Raw genomic sequence first — 19,613 nt, 5'->3', positions numbered from 1 at the left:
TAGTATTCTGACACCAGCTCTGTAGAATCAGGTCACCTCTTGTATTCTGACACCAGCTCTGTAGAATCAGGTCACTTCTTATGTTTACTGACACCAGCTCCGTAGAATCAGGTCACCTCTAGTGTTTACTGACACCAGCTCTGTAGAATCATGTCACCTCTAGTGTTCTGACACCAGCTCTGTAGAATAAGGTCACCTCTAGTGTTCTTACACCATCTCTGTAGTATCAGGTCACCTCTAGTGTTCTGACACCAGCTCTGTAGAATCAGGTCACCTCTAGTGTTCTGACACCAGCTCTGTAGAATCAGGTCACCTCTAGTGTTCTCACACCAGCTCTGCAGAATCGGGTCACCTCTAGTGATCTGACACCAGCTCTGTAGAATCAGGTCACCTCTAGTGTTTACTGACACCAGCTCTGTAGAATCAGGTCACCTCTAGTGTTTACTGACACCAGCTCTGTAGAATCAGGTCTTCTCTAGTGTTTACTGACACCAGGTCTGTAGAATCAGGTCACCTCTAGTGTTCTGACACCAGCTCTGTAGAATCAGGTCATCTCTAGTGTTCTCACACCAGCTCTGTAGTATCAAGTCACCTCTAGTGTTCTGACACCAGCTCTGTAGAATCAGGTCACCTCTAGTGTTCTCACACCAGCTCTGTAGAATCAGGTCACCTCTAGTGTTTACTGACACCAGGTCCGTAGAATCAGGTCACCTCTAGTGTTCTGACACCTGCTCTGTAGAATCAGGTCACCTCTAGTGTTACGACACCAGCGCTGTAGAATCAGGTCACCTCTAGTATTCTGACACCAGCTCTGTAGAATCAGGTCACCTCTTGTATTCTGACACCAGCTCTGTAGAATCAGGTCACTTCTTATGTTTACTGACACCAGCTCCGTAGAATCAGGTCACCTCTAGTATTCTGACACCAGCTCTGTAGAATCAGGTCACCTCTAGTGTTTACTGACACCAGCTCTGTAGAATCATGTCACCTCTAGTGTTCTGACACCAGCTCTGTAGAATAAGGTCACCTCTAGTGTTCTTACACCATCTCTGTAGTATCAGGTCACCTCTAGTGTTCTGACACCAGCTCTGTAGAATCAGGTCACCTCTAGTGTTCTGACACCAGCTCTGTAGAATCAGGTCACCTCTAGTGTTCTCACACCAGCTCTGCAGAATCGGGTCACCTCTAGTGATCTGACACCAGCTCTGTAGAATCAGGTCACCTCTAGTGTTTACTGACACCAGCTCTGTAGAATCAGGTCACCTCTAGTGTTTACTGACACCAGCTCTGTAGAATCAGGTCTTCTCTAGTGTTTACTGACACCAGGTCTGTAGAATCAGGTCACCTCTAGTGTTCTGACACCAGCTCTGTAGAATCAGGTCATCTCTAGTGTTCTCACACCAGCTCTGTAGTATCAAGTCACCTCTAGTGTTCTGACACCAGCTCTGTAGAATCAGGTCACCTCTAGTGTTCTCACACCAGCTCTGTAGAATCAGGTCACCTCTAGTGTTTACTGACACCAGGTCCGTAGAATCAGGTCACCTCTAGTGTTCTGACACCTGCTCTGTAGAATCAGGTCACCTCTAGTGTTACGACACCAGCGCTGTAGAATCAGGTCACCTCTAGTATTCTGACACCAGCTCTGTAGAATCAGGTCACCTCTTGTATTCTGACACCAGCTCTGTAGAATCAGGTCACTTCTTATGTTTACTGACACCAGCTCCGTAGAATCAGGTCACCTCTAGTATTCTGACACCAGCTCTGTAGAATCAGGTCACCTCTAGTGATCTGACACCAGCTCTGTAGAATCAGGTCACCTATAGTATTCTGACACCAGCTCTTTAGAATCAGGTCACCTCTAGTGTTTACTGACACCAGCTCTGTAGAATCATGTCACCTCTAGTGTTCTGACACCAGCTCTGTAGAATAAGGTCACCTCTAGTGTTCTCACACCAGCTCTGTAGAATCAGGTCACCTCTAGTGTTCTTACACCAGCTCTGTAGAATCTTGTCACCTCTAGTGTTCTGACACCAGCTCTGTAGAATAAGGTCACCTCTAGTGTTCTTACACCATCTCTGTAGTATCAGGTCACCTCTAGTGTTCTGACACCAGCTCTGTAGAATCAGGTCACCTCTAGTGTTTACTGACACCAGCTCTGTAGAATCAGGTCACCTCTAGTGTTTACTGACACCAGCTCTGTAGAATCAGGTCACCTCTAGTGTTTACTGACACCAGCTCTGTAGAATCAGGTCACCTCTAGTGTTTACTCACACCAGGTCTGTAGAATCAGGTCACCTCTAGTGTTCTGACACCAGCTCTGTAGAATCAGGTCATCTCTAGTGTTCTCACACCAGCTCTGTAGAATCAAGTCACCTCTAGTGTTCTCACACCAGCTCTGTAGAATCAGGTCACCTCTAGTGTTTACTGACACCAGGTCCGTAGAATCAGGTCACCTCTAGTGTTCTGACAACTGCTCTGTAGAATCAGGTCACTTCTAGTGTTACGACACAAGCGCTGTAGAATCAGTTCACCTCTAGTATTCTGACACCAGCTCTGTAGAATCAGGTCACCTCTTGTATTCTGACAGCAGCTCTGTAGAATCAGGTCACCACTTATGTTTACTGACACCAGCTCCGTAGAATCAGGTCACCTCTAGTATTCTGACACCAGCTCTGTAGAATCAGGTCACCTCTAGTGTTTACTGACACCAGGTCTGTAGAATCAGGTCACCTCTAGTGTTCTGACACCAGCTCTGTAGAATCAGGTCATCTCTAGTGTTCTCACACCAGCTCTGTAGAATCAAGTCACCTCTAGTAATCTGACACCAGCTCTGTAGAATCAGGTCACCTCTAGTGTTACGACATCAGCGCTGTAGAATCAGGTCACCTCTAGTAATCTGACACCAGCTCTGTAGAATCAGGTCACCTCTTGTATTCTGACACCAGCTCTGTAGAATCAGGTCACTTCTTATGTTTACTGACACCAGCTCCGTAGAATCAGGTCACCTCTAGTGTTTACTGACACCAGCTCCGTAGAATCAGGTCACCTCTAGTGTTTACTGACACCAGCTCTGTAGAATCATGTCACCTCTAGTGTTCTGACACCAGCTCTGTAGAATAAGGTCACCTCTAGTGTTCTTACACCATCTCTGTAGTATCAGGTCACCTCTAGTGTTCTGACACCAGCTCTGTAGAATCAGGTCACCTCTAGTGTTCTGACACCAGCTCTGTAGAATCAGGTCACCTCTAGTGTTCTCACACCAGCTCTGCAGAATCGGGTCACCTCTAGTGATCTGACACCAGCTCTGTAGAATCAGGTCACCTCTAGTGTTTACTGACACCAGCTCTGTAGAATCAGGTCACCTCTAGTGTTACGACATCAGCGCTGTAGAATCAGGTCACCTCTAGTAATCTGACACCAGCTCTGTAGAATCAGGTCACCTCTTGTATTCTGACACCAGCTCTGTAGAATCAGGTCACTTCTTATGTTTACTGACACCAGCTCCGTAGAATCAGGTCACCTCTAGTGTTTACTGACACCAGCTCCGTAGAATCAGGTCACCTCTAGTGTTTACTGACACCAGCTCTGTAGAATCATGTCACCTCTAGTGTTCTGACACCAGCTCTGTAGAATAAGGTCACCTCTAGTGTTCTTACACCATCTCTGTAGTATCAGGTCACCTCTAGTGTTCTGACACCAGCTCTGTAGAATCAGGTCACCTCTAGTGTTCTGACACCAGCTCTGTAGAATCAGGTCACCTCTAGTGTTCTCACACCAGCTCTGCAGAATCGGGTCACCTCTAGTGATCTGACACCAGCTCTGTAGAATCAGGTCACCTCTAGTGTTTACTGACACCAGCTCTGTAGAATCAGGTCACCTCTAGTGTTTACTGACACCAGCTCTGTAGAATCAGGTCACCTCTAGTGTTTACTGACACCAGGTCTGTAGAATCAGGTCACCTCTAGTGTTCTGACACCAGCTCTGTAGAATCAGGTCATCTCTAGTGTTCTCACACCGGCTCTGTAGAATCAAGTCACCTCTAGTGTTCTGACACCAGCTCTGTAGAATCAGGTCACCTCTAGTGTTTACTGACACCAGGTCCGTAGAATCAGGTCACCTCTAGTGTTCTGACACCTGCTCTGTAGAATCAGGTCACCTCTAGTGTTACGACACCAGTGCTGTAGAATCAGGTCACCTCTAGTATTCTGACACCAGCTCTGTAGAATCAGGTCACCTCTTGTATTCTGACACCAGCTCTGTAGAATCAGGTCACTTCTTATGTTTACTGACACCAGCTCCGTAGAATCAGGTCACCTCTAGTATTCTGACACCAGCTCTGTAGAATCAGGTCACCTCTAGTGATCTGACACCAGCTCTGTAGAATCAGGTCACCTATAGTATTCTGACACCAGCTCTTTAGAATCAGGTCACCTCTAGTGTTTACTGACACCAGCTCTGTAGAATCATGTCACCTCTAGTGTTCTGACACCAGCTCTGTAGAATAAGGTCACCTCTAGTGTTCTCACACCAGCTCTGTAGAATCAGGTCACCTCTAGTGTTCTTACACCAGCTCTGTAGAATCTTGTCACCTCTAGTGTTCTGACACCAGCTCTGTAGAATAAGGTCACCTCTAGTGTTCTTACACCATCTCTGTAGTATCAGGTCACCTCTAGTGTTCTGACACCAGCTCTGTAGAATCAGGTCACCTCTAGTGTTTACTGACACCAGCTCTGTAGAATCAGGTCACCTCTAGTGTTTACTGACACACGCTCTGTAGAATCAGGTCACCTCTAGTGTTTACTGACACCAGGTCTGTAGAATCAGGTCAACTCTAGTGTTCTGACACCAGCTCTGTAGAATCAGGTGAACTCTAGTGTTACGACACCAGCGCTGTAGAATCAGGTCACGTCTAGTTTTCTGACACCAGCTCTGTAGAATCAGGTCACCTCTTGTATTCTGACACCAGCTCTGTAGAATCAGGTCACTTCTTATGTTTACTGACTCCAGCTCCGTAGAATCAGGTCACCTCTAGTGTTTACTGATACCAGCTCTGTAGAATCAGGTCACCTCTAGTGTTTACTCACACCAGGTCTGTAGAATCAGGTCACCTCTAGTGTTCTGACACCAGCTCTGTAGAATCAGGTCATCTCTAGTGTACTCACACCAGCTCTGTAGAATCAAGTCACCTCTAGTGTTCTCACACCAGCTCTGTAGAATCAGGTCACCTCTAGTGTTTACTGACACCAGGTCCGTAGAATCAGGTCACCTCTAGTGTTCTGACAACTGCTCTGTAGAATCAGGTCACTTCTAGTGTTACGACACCAGCGCTGTAGAATCAGGTCACCTCTAGTATTCTGACACCAGCTCTGTAGAATCAGGTCACCTCTTGTATTCTGACACCAGCTCTGTAGAATCAGGTCACCACTTATGTTTACTGACACCAGCTCCGTAGAATCAGGTCACCTCTAGTATTCTGACACCAGCTCTGTAGAATCAGGTCACCTCTAGTGTTTACTGACACCAGCTCTGTAGAATCAGGTCACCTCTAGTGTTTACTGACACCAGGTCTGTAGAATCAGGTCACCTCTAGTGTTCTGACACCAGCTCTGTAGAATCAGGTCATCTCTAGTGTTCTCACACCAGCTCTGTAGAATCAAGTCACCTCTAGTAATCTGACACCAGCTCTGTAGAATCAGGTCACCTCTAGTGTTATGACATCAGCGCTGTAGAATCAGGTCACCTCTAGTAATCTGACACCAGCTCTGTAGTATCAGGTCACCTCTTGTATTCTGACACCAGCTCTGTAGAATCAGGTCACTTCTTATGTTTACTGACACCAGCTCCGTAGAATCAGGTCACCTCTAGTGTTTACTGACACCAGCTCTGTAGAATCATGTCACTTCTAGTGTTTACTGACACCAGCTCTGTAGAATCAGGTCACCTCTAGTATTCTGACACCAGCTCTGTAGAATCAGGTCACCTCTAGTATTCTGACACCAGCTCTGTAGAATCAGGTCACCACTAGTGTTTAATGACACCAGCTCTGTAGAATCAGGTCATCTCTAGTATTCTGACTACAGCTCTGTAGAATCAGGTCATCTCTAGTGTTCTGACACCAGCTCTGTAGAATCAGGTCACCTCTAGTGTTCTCACACCAGCTCTGTAGAATCAAGTCACCTCTAGTGTTCTGACACCAGCTCTGTAGAATCAGGTCACCTCTAGTGTTTACTGACACCAGGTCCGTAGAATCAGGTCATCTCTAGTGTTCTGACACCTGCTCTGTAGAATCAGGTCACCTCTAGTGTTACGACACCAGCGCTGTAGAATCAGGTCACCTCTAGTATTCTGACACCAGCTCTGTAGAATCAGGTCACCTCTTGTATTCTGACACCAGCTCTGTAGAATCAGGTCACTTCTTATGTTTACTGACACCAGCTCCGTAGAATCAGGTCACCTCTAGTATTCTGACACCAGCTCTGTAGAATCAGGTCACCTCTAGTGATCTGACACCAGCTCTGTAGAATCAGGTCACCTATAGTATTCTGACACCAGCTCTTTAGAATCAGGTCACCTCTAGTGTTTACTGACACCAGCTCTGTAGAATCATGTCACCTCTAGTGTTCTGACACCAGCTCTGTAGAATAAGGTCACCTCTAGTGTTCTCACACCAGCTCTGTAGAATCAGGTCACCTCTAGTGTTCTGACACCAGCTCTGTAGAATCAGGTCACCTCTAGTGTTTACTGACACCAGCTCTGTAGAATCAGGTCACCTCTAGTGTTTACTTACACCATCTCTGTAGTATCAGGTCACCTCTAGTGTTTACTGACACCAGCTCTGTAGAATCAGGTCACCTCTAGTGTTTACTGACACCAGCTCTGTAGAATCAGGTCACCTCTAGTGTTTACTGACACCAGCTCTGTAGAATCAGGTCACCTCTAGTGTTTACTGACACCAGGTCTGTAGAATCAGGTCACCTCTAGTGTTCTGACACCAGCTCTGTAGAATCAGGTGAACTCTAGTGTTACGACACCAGCGCTGTAGAATCAGGTCACGTCTAGTATTCTGACACCAGCTCTGTAGAATCAGGTCACCTCTTGTATTCTGACACCAGCTCTGTAGAATCAGGTCACTTCTTATGTTTACTGACTCCAGCTCCGTAGAATCAGGTCACCTCTAGTGTTTACTGACACCAGCTCTGTAGAATCAGGTCACCTCTAGTGTTTACTCACACCAGGTCTGTAGAATCAGGTCACCTCTAGTGTTCTGACACCAGCTCTGTAGAATCAGGTCATCTCTAGTGTTCTCACACCAGCTCTGTAGAATCAAGTCACCTCTAGTGTTCTCACACCAGCTCTGTAGAATCAGGTCACCTCTAGTGTTTACTGACACCAGGTCCGTAGAATCAGGTCACCTCTAGTGTTCTGACAACTGCTCTGTAGAATCAGGTCACCTCTAGTGTTACGACACCAGCGCTGTAGAATCAGGTCACCTCTAGTATTCTGACACCAGCTCTGTAGAATCAGGTCACCTCTTGTATTCTGACACCAGCTCTGTAGAATCAGGTCACATCTTATGTTTACTGACACCAGCTCCGTAGAATCAGGTCACCTCTAGTATTCTGACACCAGCTCTGTAGAATCAGGTCACCTCTAGTGTTTACTGACACCAGCTCTGTAGAATCAGGTCACCTCTAGTGTTTACTGACACCAGGTCTGTAGAATCAGGTCACCTCTAGTGTTCTGACACCAGCTCTGTAGAATCAGGTCATCTCTAGTGTTCTCACACCAGCTCTGTAGAATCAAGTCACCTCTAGTAATCTGACACCAGCTCTGTAGAATCAGGTCACCTCTAGTGTTACGACATCAGCGCTGTAGAATCAGGTCACCTCTAGTAATCTGACACCAGCTCTGTAGAATTAGGTCACCTCTTGTATTCTGACACCAGCTCTGTAGAATCAGGTCACTTCTTATGTTTACTGACACCAGCTCCGTAGAATCAGGTCACCTCTAGTGTTTACTGACACCAGCTCTGTAGAATCATGTCACTTCTAGTGTTTACTGACACCAGCTCTGTAGAATCAGGTCACCTCTAGTATTCTGACACCAGCTCTGTAGAATCAGGTCACCACTAATGTTTAATGACACCAGCTCTGTAGAATCAGGTCATCTCTAGTATTCTGACTACAGCTCTGTAGAATCAGGTCATCTCTAGTGTTCTGACACCAGCTCTGTAGAATCAGGTCACCTCTAGTGTTCTCACACCAGCTCTGTAGAATCAAGTCACCTCTAGTGTTCTGACACCAGCTCTGTAGAATCAGGTCACCTCTAGTAATCTGACACCAGCTCTGTAGAATCAGGTCACCTCTAGTGTTCTGACACCAGCTCTGTAGAATCAGGTCACCTCTAGTGTTCTGACACCAGCTCTGTTGAATCAGGTCACCTCTAGTGTTCTGACACCAGCTCTGTAGAATCAGGTCAACTCTAGTGTTTACTGACACCAGCTCTGTAGAATCAGGTCACCTCTAGTGTTCTGACACCAGCTCTGTAGAATCAGGTAATCTCTAGTGTTCTGACACCAGCTCTGTAGAATCAGGTCACCTCTAGTGTTCTGACACCTGCTCTATAGAATCAGGTCACCTCTAGTATTCTGACACCAGCTCTGTAGAATCAGGTCACTTCTAGTGTTACGACACCAGCGCTGTAGAATCAGGTCACCTCTAGTATTCTGACACCAGCTCCGTAGAATCAGGTAACCTCTAGTGTTTACTGACACCAGCTCCGTAGAATCATGTCACCTCTAGTGTTCTGACACCAGCTCTGTAGAATCATGTCACCTCTAGTGTTCTCACACCAGCTCTGTAGAATCAGGTCACCTCTAGTGTTTACTGACACCAGGTCCGTAGAATCAGGTCATCTCTAGTGTTCTGACAACTGCTCTGTAGAATCAGGTCACCTCTAGTGTTACGACACCAGCGCTGTAGAATCAGGTCACCTCTAGTATTCTGACACCAGCTCTGTAGAATCAGGTCACCTCTTGTATTCTGACACCAGCTCTGTAGAATCAGGTCACCACTTATGTTTACTGACACCAGCTCCGTAGAATCAGGTCACCTCTAGTATTCTGACACCAGCTCTGTAGAATCAGGTCACCTCTAGTGTTTACTGACACCAGCTCTGTAGAATCAGGTCACCTCTAGTGTTTACTGACACCAGGTCTGTAGAATCAGGTCACCTCTAGTGTTCTGACACCAGCTCTGTAGAATCAGGTCATCTCTAGTGTTCTCACACCAGCTCTGTAGAATCAAGTCACCTCTAGTAATCTGACACCAGCTCTGTAGAATCAGGTCACCTCTAGTGTTACGACACCAGCGCTGTAGAATCAGGTCACCTCTAGTAATCTGACACCAGCTCTGTAGAATCAGGTCACCTCTTGTATTCTGACACCAGCTCTGTAGAATCAGGTCACTTCTTATGTTTACTGACACCAGCTCCGTAGAATCAGGTCACCTCTAGTATTCTGACACCAGCTCTGTAGAATCAGGTCACCTCTAGTGATCTGACACCAGCTCTGTATAATCAGGTCACCTATAGTATTCTCAACACCAGCTCTTTAGAATCAGGTCACCTCTAGTGTTTACTGACACCAGCTCAGTAGAATCATGTCACCTCTAGTGTTCTGACACCAGCTCTGTAGAATAAGGTCACCTCTAGTGTTCTCACACCAGCTCTGTAGAATCAGGTCACCTCTAGTGTTCTTACACCAGCTCTGTAGAATCTTGTCACCTCTAGTGTTCTGACACCAGCTCTGTAGAATAAGGTCACCTCTAGTGTTCTTACACCATCTCTGTAGTATCAGGTCACCTCTAGTGTTCTGACACCAGCTCTGTAGAATCAGGTCACCTCTAGTGTTTACTGACACCAGCTTTGTAGAATCAGGTCACCTCTAGTGTTTACTGACACCAGCTCTGTAGAATCAGGTCACCTCTAGTGTTTACTGACACCAGGTCTGTAGAATCAGGTCACCTCTAGTGTTCTGACACCAGCTCTGTAGAATCAGGTGAACTCTAGTGTTACGACACCAGCGCTGTAGAATCAGGTCACGTCTAGTATTCTGACACCAGCTCTGTAGAATCAGGTCACCTCTTGTATTCTGACACCAGCTCTGTAGAATCAGGTCACTTCTTATGTTTACTGACTCCAGCTCCGTAGAATCAGGTCACCTCTAGTGTTTACTGACACCAGCTCTGTAGAATCAGGTCACCTCTAGTGTTTACTCACACCAGGTCTGTAGAATCAGGTCACCTCTAGTGTTCTGACACCAGCTCTGTAGAATCAGGTCATCTCTAGTGTTCTCACACCAGCTCTGTAGAATCAAGTCACCTCTAGTGTTCTCACACCAGCTCTGTAGAATCAGGTCACCTCTAGTGTTTACTGACACCAGGTCCGTAGAATCAGGTCACCTCTAGTGTTCTGACAACTGCTCTGTAGAATCAGGTCACCTCTAGTGTTAAGACACCAGCGCTGTAGAATCAGGTCACCTCTAGTATTCTGACACCAGCTCTGTAGAATCAGGTCACCTCTTGTATTCTGACACCAGCTCTGTAGAATCAGGTCACCACTTATGTTTACTGACACCAGCTCCGTAGAATCAGGTCACCTCTAGTATTCTGACACCAGCTCTGTAGAATCAGGTCACCTCTAGTGTTTACTGACACCAGCTCTGTAGAATCAGGTCACCTCTAGTGTTTACTGACACCAGGTCCGTAGAATCAGGTCACCTCTAGTGTTCTGACACCTGCTCTGTAGAATCAGGTCACCTCTAGTGTTACGACACCAGCGCTGTAGAATCAGGTCACCTCTAGTATTCTGACACCAGCTCTGTAGAATCAGGTCACCTCTTGTATTCTGACACCAGCTCTGTAGAATCAGGTCACTTCTTATGTTTACTGACACCAGCTCCGTAGAATCAGGTCACCTCTAGTATTCTGACACCAGCTCTGTAGAATCAGGTCACCTCTAGTGATCTGACACCAGCTCTGTAGAATCAGGTCACCTATAGTATTCTGACACCAGCTCTTTAGAATCAGGTCACCTCTAGTGTTTACTGACACCAGCTCTGTAGAATCATGTCACCTCTAGTGTTCTGACACCAGCTCTGTAGAATAAGGTCACCTCTAGTGTTCTCTCACCAGCTCTGTAGAATCAGGTCACCTCTAGTGTTCTTACACCAGCTCTGTAGAATCTTGTCACCTCTAGTGTTCTGACACCAGCTCTGTAGAATAAGGTCACCTCTAGTGTTCTTACACCATCTCTGTAGTATCAGGTCACCTCTAGTGTTCTGACACCAGCTCTGTAGAATCAGGTCACCTCTAGTGTTTACTGACACCAGCTCTGTAGAATCAGGTCACCTCTAGTGTTTACTGACACCAGCTCTGTAGAATCAGGTCACCTCTAGTGTTTACTGACACCAGGTCTGTAGAATCAGGTCACCTCTAGTGTTCTGACACCAGCTCTGTAGAATCAGGTGAACTCTAGTGTTACGACACCAGCGCTGTAGAATCAGGTCACGTCTAGTTTTCTGACACCAGCTCTGTAGAATCAGGTCACCTCTTGTATTCTGACACCAGCTCTGTAGAATCAGGTCACTTCTTATGTTTACTGACTCCAGCTCCGTAGAATCAGGTCACCTCTAGTGTTTACTGACACCAGCTCTGTAGAATCAGGTCACCTCTAGTGTTTACTCACACCAGGTCTGTAGAATCAGGTCACCTCTAGTGTTCTGACACCAGCTCTGTAGAATCAGGTCATCTCTAGTGTTCTCACACCAGCTCTGTAGAATCAAGTCACCTCTAGTGTTCTCACACCAGCTCTGTAGAATCAGGTCACCTCTAGTGTTTACTGACACCAGGTCCGTAGAATCAGGTCACCTCTAGTGTTCTGACAACTGCTCTGTAGAATCAGGTCACCTCTAGTGTTACGACACCAGCGCTGTAGAATCAGGTCACCTCTAGTATTCTGACACCAGCTCTGTAGAATCAGGTCACCTCTTGTATTCTGACACCAGCTCTGTAGAATCAGGTCACCACTTATGTTTACTGACACCAGCTCCGTAGAATCAGGTCACCTCTAGTATTCTGACACCAGCTCTGTAGAATCAGGTCACCTCTAGTGTTTACTGACACCAGCTCTGTAGAATCAGGTCACCTCTAGTGTTTACTGACACCAGGTCTGTAGAATCAGGTCACCACTTATGTTTACTGACACCAGCTCCGTAGAATCAGGTCACCTCTAGTATTCTGACACCAGCTCTGTAGAATCAGGTCACCTCTAGTGTTTACTGACACCAGCTCTGTAGAATCAGGTCACCTCTAGTGTTTACTGACACCAGGTCCGTAGAATCAGGTCACCTCTAGTGTTCTGACACCTGCTCTGTAGAATCAGGTCACCTCTAGTGTTACGACACCAGCGCTGTAGAATCAGGTCACCTCTAGTATTCTGACACCAGCTCTGTAGAATCAGGTCACCTCTTGTATTCTGACACCAGCTCTGTAGAATCAGGTCACTTCTTATGTTTACTGACACCAGCTCCGTAGAATCAGGTCACCTCTAGTATTCTGACACCAGCTCTGTAGAATCAGGTCACCTCTAGTGATCTGACACCAGCTCTGTAGAATCAGGTCACCTATAGTATTCTGACACCAGCTCTTTAGAATCAGGTCACCTCTAGTGTTTACTGACACCAGCTCTGTAGAATCATGTCACCTCTAGTGTTCTGACACCAGCTCTGTAGAATAAGGTCACCTCTAGTGTTCTCTCACCAGCTCTGTAGAATCAGGTCACCTCTAGTGTTCTTACACCAGCTCTGTAGAATCTTGTCACCTCTAGTGTTCTGACACCAGCTCTGTAGAATAAGGTCACCTCTAGTGTTCTTACACCATCTCTGTAGTATCAGGTCACCTCTAGTGTTCTGACACCAGCTCTGTAGAATCAGGTCACCTCTAGTGTTTACTGACACCAGCTCTGTAGAATCAGGTCACCTCTAGTGTTTACTGACACCAGCTCTGTAGAATCAGGTCACCTCTAGTGTTTACTGACACCAGGTCTGTAGAATCAGGTCACCTCTAGTGTTCTGACACCAGCTCTGTAGAATCAGGTGAACTCTAGTGTTACGACACCAGCGCTGTAGAATCAGGTCACGTCTAGTTTTCTGACACCAGCTCTGTAGAATCAGGTCACCTCTTGTATTCTGACACCAGCTCTGTAGAATCAGGTCACTTCTTATGTTTACTGACTCCAGCTCCGTAGAATCAGGTCACCTCTAGTGTTTACTGACACCAGCTCTGTAGAATCAGGTCACCTCTAGTGTTTACTCACACCAGGTCTGTAGAATCAGGTCACCTCTAGTGTTCTGACACCAGCTCTGTAGAATCAGGTCATCTCTAGTGTTCTCACACCAGCTCTGTAGAATCAAGTCACCTCTAGTGTTCTCACACCAGCTCTGTAGAATCAGGTCACCTCTAGTGTTTACTGACACCAGGTCCGTAGAATCAGGTCACCTCTAGTGTTCTGACAACTGCTCTGTAGAATCAGGTCACCTCTAGTGTTACGACACCAGCGCTGTAGAATCAGGTCACCTCTAGTATTCTGACACCAGCTCTGTAGAATCAGGTCACCTCTTGTATTCTGACACCAGCTCTGTAGAATCAGGTCACCACTTATGTTTACTGACACCAGCTCCGTAGAATCAGGTCACCTCTAGTATTCTGACACCAGCTCTGTAGAATCAGGTCACCTCTAGTGTTTACTGACACCAGCTCTGTAGAATCAGGTCACCTCTAGTGTTTACTGACACCAGGTCTGTAGAATCAGGTCACCTCTAGTGTTCTGACACCAGCTCTGTAGAATCAGGTCATCTCTAGTGTTCTCACACCAGCTCTGTAGAATCAAGTCACCTCTAGTAATCTGACACCAGCTCTGTAGAATCAGGTCACCTCTAGTGTTACGACATCAGCGCTGTAGAATCAGGTCACCTCTAGTAATCTGACACCAGCTCTGTAGAATCAGGTCACCTCTTGTATTCTGACACCAGCTCTGTAGAATCAGGTCACTTCTTATGTTTACTGACACCAGCTCCGTAGAATCAGGTCACCTCTAGTGTTTACTGACACCAGCTCTGTAGAATCATGTCACTTCTAGTGTTTACTGACACCAGCTCTGTAGAATCAGGTCACCTCTAGTATTCTGACACCAGCTCTGTAGAATCAGGTCACCTCTAGTGTTCTGACACCAGCTCTGTAGAATCAGGTCACCTCTAGTATTCTGACACCAGCTCTGTAGAATCAGGTCACCACTAGTGTTTAATGACACCAGCTCTGTAGAATCAGGTCATCTCTAGTATTCTGACTACAGCTCTGTAGAATCAGGTCATCTCTAGTGTTCTGACACCAGCTCTGTAGAATCAGGTCACCTCTAGTGTTCTCACACCAGCTCTGTAGAATCAAGTCACCTCTAGTGTTCTGACACCAGCTCTGTAGAATCAGGTCACCTCTAGTATTCTGACACCAGCTCTGTAGAATCAGGTCACCTCTAGTGTTCTGACACCAGCTCTGTAGAATCAGGTCACCTCTAGTGTTCTGACACCAGCTCTGCTGAATCAGTCCTCTAGTGTTCTGACACCAGCTCTGTAGAATCAGGTCACCTCTAGTGTTTACTGACACCAGCTCTGTAGAATCAGGTCACCTCTAGTGATCTGACACCAGCTCTGTAGAATCAGGTCATCTCTAGTGTTCTGACACCAGCTCTGTAGAATCAGGTCACCTCTAGTGTTCTCACACCAGCTCTGTAGAATCAGGTCACCTCTAGTGTTTACTGACACCAGGTCCGTAGAATCAGGTCACCTCTAGTGTTCTGACAACTGCTCTGTAGAATCAGGTCACCTCTAGTGTTACGACACCAGCGCTGTAGAATCAGGTCACCTCTAGTATTCTGACACCAGCTCTGTAGAATCAGGTCACCACTAGTGTTTAATGACACCAGCTCTGTAGAATCAGGTCATCTCTAGTATTCTGACTACAGCTCTGTAGAATCAGGTCATCTCTAGTGTTCTGACACCAGCTCTGTAGAATCAGGTCACCTCTAGTGTTCTCACACCAGCTCTGTAGAATCAAGTCACCTCTAGTGTTCTGACACCAGCTCTGTAGAATCAGGTCACCTCTAGTATTCTGACACCAGCTCTGTAGAATCAGGTCACCTCTAGTGTTCTGACACCAGCTCTGTAGAATCAGGTCACCTCTAGTGTTCTGACACCAGCTCTGTTGAATCAGGTCACCTCTAGTGTTCTGACACCAGCTCTGTAGAATCAGGTCACCTCTAGTGTTTACTGACACCAGCTCTGTAGAATCAGGTCACCTCTAGTGATCTGACACCAGCTCTGTAGAATCAGGTAATCTCTAGTGTTCTGACACCAGCTCTGTAGAATCAGGTCACCTCTAGTGTTCTGACACCTGCTCTATAGAATCAGGTCACCTCTAGTATTCTTACACCAGCTCTGTAGAATCAGGTCACTTCTAGTGTTACGACACCAGCGCTGTAGAATCAGGTCACCTCTAGTTTTCTGACACCAGCTCCGTAGAATCAGGTAACCTCTAGTGTTTACTGACACCAGCTCCGTAGAATCATGTCACCTCTAGTGTTCTGACACCAGCTCTGTAGAATCATGTCACCTCTAGTGTTCTCACACCAGCTCTGTAGAATCAGGTCACCTCTAGTGTTTACTGACACCAGGTCCGTAGAATCAGGTCACCTCTAGTGTTCTGACAACTGCTCTGTAGAATCAGGTCACCTCTAGTGTTACGACACCAGCGCTGTAGAATCAGGTCACCTCTAGTATTCTGACACCATCTCTGTAGAATCAGGTCACCTCTTGTATTCTGACACCAGCTCTGTAGAATCAGGTCACCACTTATGTTTACTGACACCAGCTCCGTAGAATCAGGTCACTTCTTATGTTTACTGACTCCAGCTCCGTAGAATCAGGTCACCTCTAGTGTTTACTGACACCAGCTCTGTAGAATCAGGTCACCTCTAGTGTTTACTCACACCAGGTCTGTAGAATCAGGTCACCTCTAGTGTTCTGACACCAGCTCTGTAGAATCAGGTCATCTCTAGTGTTCTCACACCAGCTCTGTAGAATCAAGTCACCTCTAGTGTTCTCACACCAGCTCTGTAGAATCAGGTCACCTCTAGTGTTTACTGACACCAGGTCCGTAGAATCAGGTCACCTCTAGTGTTCTGACAACTGCTCTGTAGAATCAGGTCACCTCTAGTGTTACGACACCAGCGCTGTAGAATCAGGTCACCTCTAGTATTCTGACACCAGCTCTGTAGAATCAGGTCACCACTAGTGTTTAATGACACCAGCTCTGTAGAATCAGGTCATCTCTAGTATTCTGACTACAGCTCTGTAGAATCAGGTCATCTCTAGTGTTCTGACACCAGCTCTGTAGAATCAGGTCACCTCTAGTGTTCTCACACCAGCTCTGTAGAATCAAGTCACCTCTAGTGTTCTGACACCAGCTCTGTAGAATCAGGTCACCTCTAGTATTCTGACACCAGCTCTGTAGAATCAGGTCACCTCTAGTGTTCTGACACCAGCTCTGTAGAATCAGGTCACCTCTAGTGTTCTGACACCAGCTCTGTTGAATCAGGTCACCTCTAGTGTTCTGACACCAGCTCTGTAGAATCAGGTCACCTCTAGTGTTTACTGACACCAGCTCTGTAGAATCAGGTCACCTCTAGTGTTCTGACACCAGCTCTGTAGAATCAGGTAATCTCTAGTGTTCTGACACCAGCTCTGTAGAATCAGGTCACCTCTAGTGTTCTGACACCTGCTCTATAGAATCAGGTCACCTCTAGTATTCTGACACCAGCTCTGTAGAATCAGGTCACTTCTAGTGTTACGACACCAGCGCTGTAGAATCAGGTCACCTCTAGTTTTCTGACACCAGCTCCGTAGAATCAGGTAACCTCTAGTGTTTACTGACACCAGCTCCGTAGAATCATGTCACCTCTAGTGTTCTGACACCAGCTCTGTAGAATCATGTCACCTCTAGTGTTCTCACACCAGCTCTGTAGAATCAGGTCACCTCTAGTGTTTACTGACACCAGGTCCGTAGAATCAGGTCACCTCTAGTGTTCTGACAACTGCTCTGTAGAATCAGGTCACCTCTAGTGTTACGACACCAGCGCTGTAGAATCAGGTCACCTCTAGTATTCTGACACCAGCTCTGTAGAATCAGGTCACCTCTTGTATTCTGACACCAGCTCTGTAGAATCAGGTCACCACTTATGTTTACTGACACCAGCTCCGTAGAATCAGGTCACCTCTAGTATTCTGACACCAGCTCTGTAGAATCATGTCACCTCTAGTGTTTACTGACACCAGCTCTGTAGAATCAGGTCACCTCTAGTGTTTACTGACACCAGGTCCGTAGAATCAGGTCACCTCTAGTGTTCTGACACCTGCTCTGTAGAATCAGGTCACCTCTAGTGTTCTTACACCAGCTCTGTAGAATCTTGTCACCTCTAGTGTTCTGACACCAGCTCTGTAGAATAAGGTCACCTCTAGTGTTCTTACACCATCTCTGTAGTATCAGGTCACCTCTAGTGTTCTGACACCAGCTCTGTAGAATCAGGTCACCTCTAGTGTTTACTGACACCAGCTCTGTAGAATCAGGTCACCTCTAGTGTTTACTGACACCAGCTCTGTAGAATCAGGTCACCTCTAGTGTTTACTGACACCAGGTCTGTAGAATCAGGTCACCTCTAGTGTTCTGACACCAGCTCTGTAGAATCAGGTGAACTCTAGTGTTACGACACCAGCGCTGTAGAATCAGGTCACGTCTAGTAATCTGACACCAGCTCTGTAGAATCAGGTCACCTCTTGTATTCTGACACCAGCTCTGTAGAATCAGGTCACTTCTTATGTTTACTGACTCCAGCTCCGTAGAATCAGGTCACCTCTAGTGTTTACTGACACCAGGTCTGTAGAATCAGGTCACCTCTAGTGTTCTGACACCAGCTCTGTAGAATCAGGTCATCTCTAGTGTTCTCACACCAGCTCTGTAGAATCAAGTCACCTCTAGTAATCTGACACCAGCTCTGTAGAATCAGGTCATCTCTAGTGTTACGACATCAGCGCTGTAGAATCAGGTCACCTCTAGTAATCTGACACCAGCTCTGTAGAATCAGGTCACCTCTTGTATTCTGACACCAGCTCTGTAGAATCAGGTCACTTCTTATGTTTACTGACACCAGCTCCGTAGAATCAGGTCACCTCTAGTGTTTACTGACACCAGCTCTGTAGAATCATGTCACTTCTAGTGTTTACTGACACCAGCTCTGTAGAATCAGGTCACCTCTAGTATTCTGACACCAGCTCTGTAGAATCAGGTCACCTCTAGTGTTCTGACATCAGCTCTGTAGAATCAGGTCACCTCTAGTATTCTGACACCAGCTCTGTAGAATCAGGTCACCACTAGTGTTTAATGACACCAGCTCTGTAGAATCAGGTCATCTCTAGTATTCTGACTACAGCTCTGTAGAATCAGGTCATCTCTAGTGTTCTGACACCAGCTCTGTAGAATCAGGTCACCTCTAGTGTTCTCACACCAGCTCTGTAGAATCAAGTCACCTCTAGTGTTCTGACACCAGCTCTGTAGAATCAGGTCACCTCTAGTATTCTGACACCAGCTCTGTAGAATCAGGTCACCTCTACTGTTCTGACACCAGCTCTGTAGAATCAGGTCACGTCTAGTGTTCTGACACCAGCTCTGTTGAATCAGGTCACCTCTAGTATTCTGACACCAGCTCTGTAGAATCAGGTCACCTCTAGTGTTTACTGACACCAGCTCTGTAGAATCAGGTCACCTCTAGTGTTCTGACACCAGCTCTGTAGAATCAGGTAATCTCTAGTGTTCTGACACCAGCTCTGTAGAATCAGGTCACCTCTAGTGTTCTGACACCTGCTCTATAGAATCAGGTCACCTCTAGTATTCTGACACCAGCTCTGTAGAATCAGGTCACTTCTAGTGTTACGACACCAGCGCTGTAGAATCAGGTCACCTCTAGTATTCTGACACCAGCTCTGTAGAATCAGGTCATCTCTAGTGTTTACTGACACCAGCTCTGTAGAATCAGGTCACCTCTAGTGTTTACTGACACCAGGTCTGTAGAATCAGGTCACCTCTAGTGTTCTGACACCAGCTCTGTAGAATCAGGTCATCTCTAGTGTTCTCACACCAGCTCTGTAGAATCAAGTCACCTCTAGTAATCTGACACCAGCTCTGTAGAATCAGGTCACCTCTAGTGTTACGACACCAGCGCTGTAGAATCAGGTCAACTCTAGTAATCTGACACCAGCTCTGTAGAATCAGGTCACCTCTTGTATTCTGACACCAGCTCTGTAGAATCAGGTCACTTCTTATGTTTACTGACACCAGCTCCGTAGAATCAGGTCACCTCTAGTATTCTGACACCAGCTCTGTAGAATCATGTCACCTCTAGTGTTCTGACACCAGCTCTGTAGAATCAGGTCACCTATAGTATTATGACAC

The sequence above is a fragment of the Salmo salar genome, chromosome ssa11 (genome assembly GCF_905237065.1).
Source record: "Salmo salar chromosome ssa11, Ssal_v3.1, whole genome shotgun sequence".
Classification (NCBI taxonomy): Eukaryota; Metazoa; Chordata; class Actinopteri; order Salmoniformes; family Salmonidae; genus Salmo; species Salmo salar.
Note: the sequence above shows the minus strand (reverse complement) of the source record.